Source organism: Pygoscelis adeliae, unplaced genomic scaffold (genome assembly GCF_000699105.1).
Source record: "Pygoscelis adeliae isolate BGI_AS28 unplaced genomic scaffold, ASM69910v1 Scaffold120, whole genome shotgun sequence".
Taxonomy (NCBI): Eukaryota; Metazoa; Chordata; class Aves; order Sphenisciformes; family Spheniscidae; genus Pygoscelis; species Pygoscelis adeliae.
Window position 1 is genome coordinate 2,638,075 of NW_008824032.1, and position 8,529 is coordinate 2,646,603.

Consider the following 8,529-nt stretch of genomic DNA (forward strand, 5'->3'; position numbering starts at 1 on the left):
GCAATAGCAAATCAAGCTACCTAGAGCCCGGCTGAATTCCCATCTGTGCCCTCCTTACTGCACAGGACCGAGCAGAAGAAATTAAAAGCAGCATTCAGTGTTCACATTAAGGACCTCCTACAAAGCCAATAATCCCAATGTCCCAAGTGGTACATACTACTACATAAAAAAAAATCCTTGAAAAAGAGATGCATGCTTTCTGCTGGAATCCATTTACCTACCAGCCCTCCCGTGTAATATATCCATGGCAGTGCACTCTCTGCTCTGGAAGAGCTTAACAGAACAACTGTTTAACAACAGACTGCGCAGGGAGGCACTGAAGACACCGCAATACTAATTGCTTGAGTATGTAGAACAGGTATTGATTCTTGTCAAAATAGTGAGTCTTGTAGGGCTTAGTGCTACTAATATGAGAACCCCTTCCCCTAGTTAACAGAAGCATTGATGCAACTGCACAACATCCAACACCTTAGTGAAGCAGACCAATGTGCCATCTTGAGTGACGGCTGCTAGAATCTGCTGTCGAAGACTGACAAGCATTAACATTGTCCTGTACATCGTACAAGACAAGCAGCTATGCAGGCTCTCCCTCAAGAAGCCGCATGAGTTGAAGAGTTCCCTGCAGTCTTCACAACTTCTCAAGACTATCTTCATAAGTTCTAGAATGAGCAACACATCAAATTGGCACAAAAGCTTAAATACACCAACAAAAATTGTAGTAAATAGCACAAGACCAACAATTCAGAAGCAGCAGCATTACATTAATAAGTCACCAGTGCTAGGATTCATTCTACTGGAGTAACTTTGAACTAAGGTCATAGATTTTACTATATCTGAAACAGACTAATGTGTTTTGACTTCCTAGGAAAATGGAGTCAGAATATAAGCCCTTACATCCAATATCCAGGAAAACTTAATAGGCATACACAATAAAACGCAACCAAATAAAGTTCTCCAAAGAAAATCCCTCCTCCTCCTCTTAGTAAAAATCTAGATGTTACAGGATAGTAAAGACCACAGCCCACACTGGACAATCAGCTTAGCGTCACATTTGAGTCATGCTTTAGAATCAAGACTGCCAGCATTTACTGTATTCACCTGAGCAGACTTTGGTGCAGTACATAAGTCCCAGTGTCCAGCTGTGTTGCAAAGGCCTCAAATAGCAGGATAATCACTGCCACAGATTTCCTGTAACTTGGACATTTCATACTTCCCCTTCCAACAGCTGATACTTTTAAGAGGAAGTATTAAAAAAATACAGTGCCGAAGTCACTAGACAAATGCAGAAGTTCAGCAGCATTTCTGCATCTAGAATCCAGGATATTGTCCCAGAAGAAACAGCATACCCAGAACTCTAACACAGGTCGCTTGGAAGGGAAGCCAGCTAGTATTCTCAGGAAATCTACTCTTTCATACTATACTCAGTCACCAAACAACAGAATCACTGAGGTTGGAAGGCACCTCTGGAGATGTAGTTCCAACCCCCTGCTCAAAGCAAGCAAGAGCAGGCTGCTCAGGGCCATGTCCAGCTGGGTTTTGATTATCTCCAAGGATGGAGACCACACAACTCTCTGGGCAACCTGTTCCAGTGTTCAGTCACCCTTACAGTAAAAAAAAGTTTTCTTACGTTTAAAGGGAATTCCCTGTATTTCAGTTTGTGCCCATTGCTTCTTGTTATTTCAGCAGATACTGCTGAGAAGAGTCTGGCTCCAGCTTCTTTGCTCCCTCCCACTAGGTATTTATATACTTTACAGTAAGATTCTCTGAGCCTTCTCTTCCCGAGGCTGTATAATCCCAGCTCTCTCAGCTGCTCCTCATATGAAAGATGCTCCAAACTGGTAACGGTCTTTGTGGCCCTTTTCTGGACCCACTCCATTAAGTCCATGTCTTCCTTCTACTGGAGAACCCAGAACCAGACACAGCACTCCAGATGTGGTTTCCTCGGAGCTTAATCGAGGGGAAAAACCGCCCCCTGAACCTGCTGGTAGCATTCTTCCTAATGCAGCCCAGGACAGCGCTGGTCGCCTTTGCCACAAGGACACCTTGCCAGCTCATGTTCAATGTGGTGTCCCCCAGGACCTTCTTTTCTGCAAAGCCACTTTACAGCCAGCCAGTCCCCAGCCTGTAGCACAGCATGTGGTTATTCCTCCCCAGGTGCAGGACTTGCCATTTCCCTTTGTCGAACTTCATGAGATTCCTGCCAGCCTATTCTTCCAATCTGTCAAGGTCCCTCTGTACGGCAGCACAGCCCTCTGCTATATCAAACACCTTCCAACTTTGTATCACCTGCACTCTAAGGAAACCAGGCAGGAGTCACCTCCTGTGCTCAACACGACAACGTGGCTTACTCCTCTCTTCACAGAGACATCAAGAAACTAACTGTACCAACCTTCTTGCCGTAAGCTTAAGAGTTAGAAATATCATTGTTTCTTAAACTCAACAATACGGACATTCTTCCATTTAATTATTCATACAATTCAAGTTGCCACAGGGTACTTTGAGGCCATCTCTGCTCTCAATAGGTCAGGAATCTGTTTAAGTGATGCTCAGCTACATAGCGTATGATTGCAGATGGATGCACAAGACAATTCATCTTTCACGCAACTTGTTTCCTGGGTACTATCAAGCCCCTTCCTCTCACATGAGGCTTGCTACTCAGCACATGTACAGGTAAATCCAGGTGTATTCAAGAAAAAAAAGATGGGAAATAGAATTATGCTGCCACTGTCAGCACAGTACGCAATGGCTACAAAGGGAGATTGTGCAACCTGGCAATTCATGAAGCCCATCACAAGCTCCTACTGCCTTCTTCCTCAAAACTGATGGGGACTTACATATAGGTGTGCCAATACATACAAGCCTGATACTTCAGGCAAACATCACGCCTGGCACACAAGCTAAACATATAAAAAAGTATTTATATTTAATACATATATACAGCATAAGAGACTCTCCCCTACCACAAAGATGGGGTGTGAAGTCTGTCCATGCAAGAAGTAACACTGCCACAGATTGTTATCCAAGCTTTTATTCAGAAACTTGGGAGATTCTTCCAGTTAGCCCAGAACAGGACCAGAAAAAAAAAGTTGTGTTTGAACATGACCGAGAAATTAGCAGCAGCGATAAATCTAGATAGAAAGGCTGGCAAGGCATTCATTGCATAACTGCTTTGACCCACTGAAGATTTGATCAGCTCTGTAGACATCCAGCCTTCGGACTTCAAATGCAGTTATCACACTATATCTAGAATTGATAAAGATCCTAGTTTTATCAATTAAAATACTCCTGTTGCTAGAGAAAGCCACACCATCCATGTGAAAAAAATCTTCATCAGCTGACTGGCTATATGCTGCAGAGTTTTCCATAATAGGGTTTTCTACACCAATTCTTTCCTCTCAGCCCAGAAGGCTTCTCCTGAGAAGCTCTAGCAGTGGAAATGGATGAGCCTCCCCTTATTTCTTGCTACAATGCTTCACAAATTTCCTACTGCGAAAAGTTTGACATTCTTTTCAGCCTGCTACACATCCTGCCCCTTCTTTGGCTTGATAGACTTTCACCCAAAAGAAAGATCTAATGCAACTGAGATCCAAGCCATAACACAGAATACTAACACAATATTCATTTCTGCGTCCCACAGTGGCCTTCTTTTCTTATCCTGATGCTGTCATCTAGCTGCTAGGGCTGAAAAGCTCTGCAGCCATCTGCTTAGTGCAATGCTCAGTCATTTCCTCCAGACAAGCAACATTTTCGTTAACCTCACTAACATTACTGCAGAGCTAAAATCCACCCTTGCTTTTATTGAATAAAAGTCACTCTACTTTTAGGTGCATTTGGCATCATTACTTGAAATACTTTTTGTTGCTCTAACCTTTAAGATGACAAACATCAAAGTGAGATGAATGCAAAGCTGTAAGCAGTTATAGCAGCAAACTTTACTACAGTTCAACTATTCAGAAGTTATTCTACTGAAGATTCTTGCCTTAACAGACAAAAGGTGTGCAGTTTCATAAAACAACTATTGCTAGATTTGTAAGTCAGCTCAGTTTTACATGCAGAAGCATATTAGTAATTTGGGCTCATTAAAACACATCGGCTCCTCTATGAGCCTCATCACAGCCTAACCCTTTGTCCCTAGATGTAATAGCTAGAATACTGAGCACAAGTTTGGAATAAGCATTTCATCATTACACTTAACTTTCAGAGCAGTCTTTAAAGTCAGGATATTATGGAATCTTCAGTTTATTATGTGAGGTATTTCATGGCTAGTTTGAAGAGCATGTTTGCATGAATGTCTTTGAGGAAGATCTAATACCCCTAGCAGATAGAAGTACTCTTTTACAGCACTTTGGTATAATGAAACACCTGGTTGGAATCACAACACACATACTGGCATTGGATTCCAGTAAAAGGAAATTAAGTTGAGGTCGACTTTTCCTGTAATGGAAAACTTCATCTTTAAGTTAAGCCCCATTTGGAGATTTTATGTTCAATTACCTGAAGCATTTACAGCTTCTTTAGAATAGCCAGAGCCCCTCAAATGTATTAAATTTTAGTATTGTTTAAACTACATATTGTGGTGGTTATCTGAATATCTACAAGGTGATGCAAATTTATCTCACGATAACAAAGCCCTCAAGATTTCAAGGATCTAGAGGAAAGTCACATAATAGAATTGTCCTTTTAGAAGTCCTTACCAATGTTACCCGCATTTAGCCAGAAATACCATTTTAGTTTTTTTCTGAAGAGCTGCTTTTTAAGGTATTAATTTCAAAGTGAGAAACAAAATAATGATATCATATAATAATGAGAATAACCAAATGTTTGTCCCACTAACTGAACTTCTTGGAAGATGCAGTTTCTTTGCTAGAATATTAAAAAACAGCCAAGTCATTCTTCAGGCCGTTAAAGGAAACTTACATACCTGGAAGCTTTTGTCCAGCTGTAATAAACTATTCTAATAAAGGCAAAGTTTTCTCTCTATAAAGCTAATACCTTTTCCCATAACCTTTCTATCCCTCACCACACTCAACCATCCCAACCGCTGCTCCTCATGCTTAGGGCACAGAACACAGACCAGCAGCATAGACATTCAGACCACCTATCTTTTACATAGTCTTAACAACAGCAGCAAACCACTCCAGTAAATGAGCACATCTTATAGCATCCTAAAGATGGAACACAGTGAGGGGAACAATACATCTTCACAGTGCAGGTTTTGGCATTTTTCTCGGGATGCCATCTGGCAGAAAGAGATAGTTGGACAGACTGGTCAGCTGAAACGTACCCACATTTCAACTTGGCCATGAGAATCCTTACAATATGAGCACTCTTCAACTGATTAAGAAGGCCAAAGATAAGATTTTCACATTACAGAGATACCCTGTAGGAACACTGCTTCTCTTAAGCGTTTGCATCTGCAATGGGTCTATTTTCAGTGGACGTTTTAGTTCATTTAACTGTTTAGCAGGACGAGTCTCTGCTCACTAGGGTAGCAATGGTCTCAAAATTATTCTTCTCGGGATTAAACAGACGTCAGACAGCTAATGCAGAAAGCCCAGTGCTGTAAAAACATGGCCACAATGGCAGGTTCCTATACTAGTTTTAGTACTTCCTGATTACTTCCAATTTGAACATTTTAAGACACCCACAATGGACTCTTCAAAATGCTGTAAACTATGACAAAATTAAATAACTGTCAACAGGCACCATGCATGTATTAGATCACTGTCAGACAAGTTATTTCTGAAGAGTGAGCAGTGACACCAAAATTTACCGTTCCACAAGCTCAGAGGCATATTCAAGCTGATGAACCAAGAAAATAAATTCAGCAGCTAAAACTGATCTTCATCTGCCATTTGGTTAAGTGATAGTAACAAAGTCTGTTAGCCTATGACTTTCAGGATTTATCCATATACATCTTACTGGTTTTCAGAGTAAGTTTATCATTTCAGTAAAGACAGAACTTATAAGGCAAAGCTTGTTATAGCAGCCATATAATATACGGAAGTCTAAAAAGTTAGCAGCAAATGGTCAATCTTTCTAAGAAGTGGGGGTGTTTAACTTTGGGAGAATTTGACAAAAACGGGAGAAATAAATGCATAGATGAAATAAAATAACCAAACCAAAAATATTTATGAGATTGTAGAACTTATTGCCATGAGATACGACCACACCCAAGAATTTTGTATAAGCTTACTGTCCACTTTCAAAGGGGAGGAGGGAGTGAACACAACAAAAAGAACAAAAAAAACTTTTCAGAACATAAAAGAAGGTACAATAATGACAACCAGAAGATCCAGTCTAAGCCAGTTCTGCATGGTGGACCTTTAGGTGGTTACTGGCTTAATCTGTACAGAAAGAAAAGGTTGAAAAGTTTAGATTCATTCTGCTTCCTCTGCTGGAGTAGATCCCCATTTCTCTCTGTCCAGCTGGAAGGCTAAAGAAGTCACATGTTTTAAGACAGTGAGTAAAAGTAAACAAGCACGATATTCCAGTTGACTACATTATCTGTTTTCCTTGGTATAGTTCCATTCTAAAAAAATCATGTGGATACCATTGTTCAACAATACCTCAATATTTCCAAGTCTAAACCCCCACACTTTTCTTTGTAACCAATGATACAAGTATGGAGGAAAGAAACTCTGTTTCAGATCCAGGCAATGTAGGTTTTTTAAAAAAATAGAGAGAAAAAGAAAAAGAGGGACTATTACTTGGCCAGCAATAGCATGCAACATTTTTTGGTCAATGTCAGAGTAGCCAAAGATATGAACTAGGTTTATCCTGTAATCCTTTTACTCTTTTTAAAAGGCCATTTATGTCCAATTAGGAACGCAGCTTTAGTTCACAAACAAGCAATTTAAAAGCATGAGGGAAAAATGTCAGTAGGAATTTTTAGGGCTCAAGAAATGAGAGAAACAGTATTATGGTATCAAAACACAATAGGTGAAGCATAGTGCCTCTAAATGTATCTCCAGGGGAATCGCCTAGTAATCTGCTGGTATATAGCGGCTTTGGATGACAATGTGTCGTACCAATACCCATGCATGTCTGGAAGATAAATGCACAAAGTCATACTGGGAAAAAAATTTAGACAACAGAAGCACATTGAAGCCTTGCAGACTTTTTAAGTCTGGATTAATGAGGTATAAAACAGTTAATATATACTTAGACCAAAATAAAAGCTGAATTTAAGCTAACGCTGTATAAAAGTTTAAAAAGTAGTACTAATAGTTCATGGCTGAACCCTAATAGTAGCACTATTAGTAGAAAATAGTTCTTGATTTGGAAAATGCAAAGGCTGCATTTACAGGAAACAGAGATCTTGTGTTACTATTGCAACACAAGACTTCAACCCCCATTTGAACAGTCAGCTGATGCCAGCATTCGTTTTCCAGCATTGTCTTAATTTCTCCTTCCCCATCCTCTCAAGTTGATGTCCGTGGTGGTTTGTCATTTTTGAATGCCATGCTTTGTCCCCTGATTACAGAATTAATACTACTTTTTTCCCCACATAAAAGAGTAAAAATGTTTTCAAGGAGACTTGACATAATAAACTGACAAGCACAGCAAAAATAATCTGCAATATTTTTGGTAATTCAAAGACCTGCAGACACTGATCTCACTTCACATATTCTTAAGTAGAAAATAATAAAATGTAGATACTATTAAATATTTATGCTTCTTACTCATTGAAAAGGCCTTTAAAAGTACTGCACAGAGAAGCCAAACATTCCGCTGCGGCAGACCTGCAGAGCGCCAAAGTCAGCACAAATACAGCAACTTACAATATATTGAGGATCTGCCTCAGTTATTCGAATTTCCACTTGCAAATGCCAACCTACACTCAGCATGTTCTCGCTGAAGTGCTACAAACGAGTGGGCTAATAAACCACCTTATGCATGCTGTCAGACAGTTTTCCTCCTTTTCCACGCCCTCTCCACTTCATCAAGTAGTATTAGCATTTGAAATACCATGCTAGATCAAATAGCCAGTGTACTTTTCTTAAGTATTGCATTACAATGAATAAAACTATCACCAAATTTCTTTTATTCCCAGCTGAAGTGCAAATTCTCTGACAGAAGCCAGTAAAATCTTGGGAAGAAATCACTTTTGGCAACTGCATTCAACATATAGATCTTGATACATACATGTTAGATGCTCCAAAGTCACAGCTATCTGTAATGTACATAATATCATCCAGAACCCAGCCACGTAAAATTTCTTTCTTGCCTTTAAGTGAATTCTGACTTTTGGAATACCTCACATGAATTAGGATTTTGTTACTGGCTACAGGACTAGGAAACACATTTGATTTGTCATGGCTATTTTCAACCACAAAACAAGAGGTGGGCCCTTTTACTGAGGAAGAGTTGCGGTCAGGAGCCAGTAGCAGCGTTCCTCTTCCATAACCTTGCTGCTCACTCACTGCAGGGCTACAGTCAAGGCACAGCAAGATTCAGTTCCACCCACCCAAGACGGCGGGGTGACCCGGCACAGAAACCCAGCCACTATCGAGACCTCTCTTTATA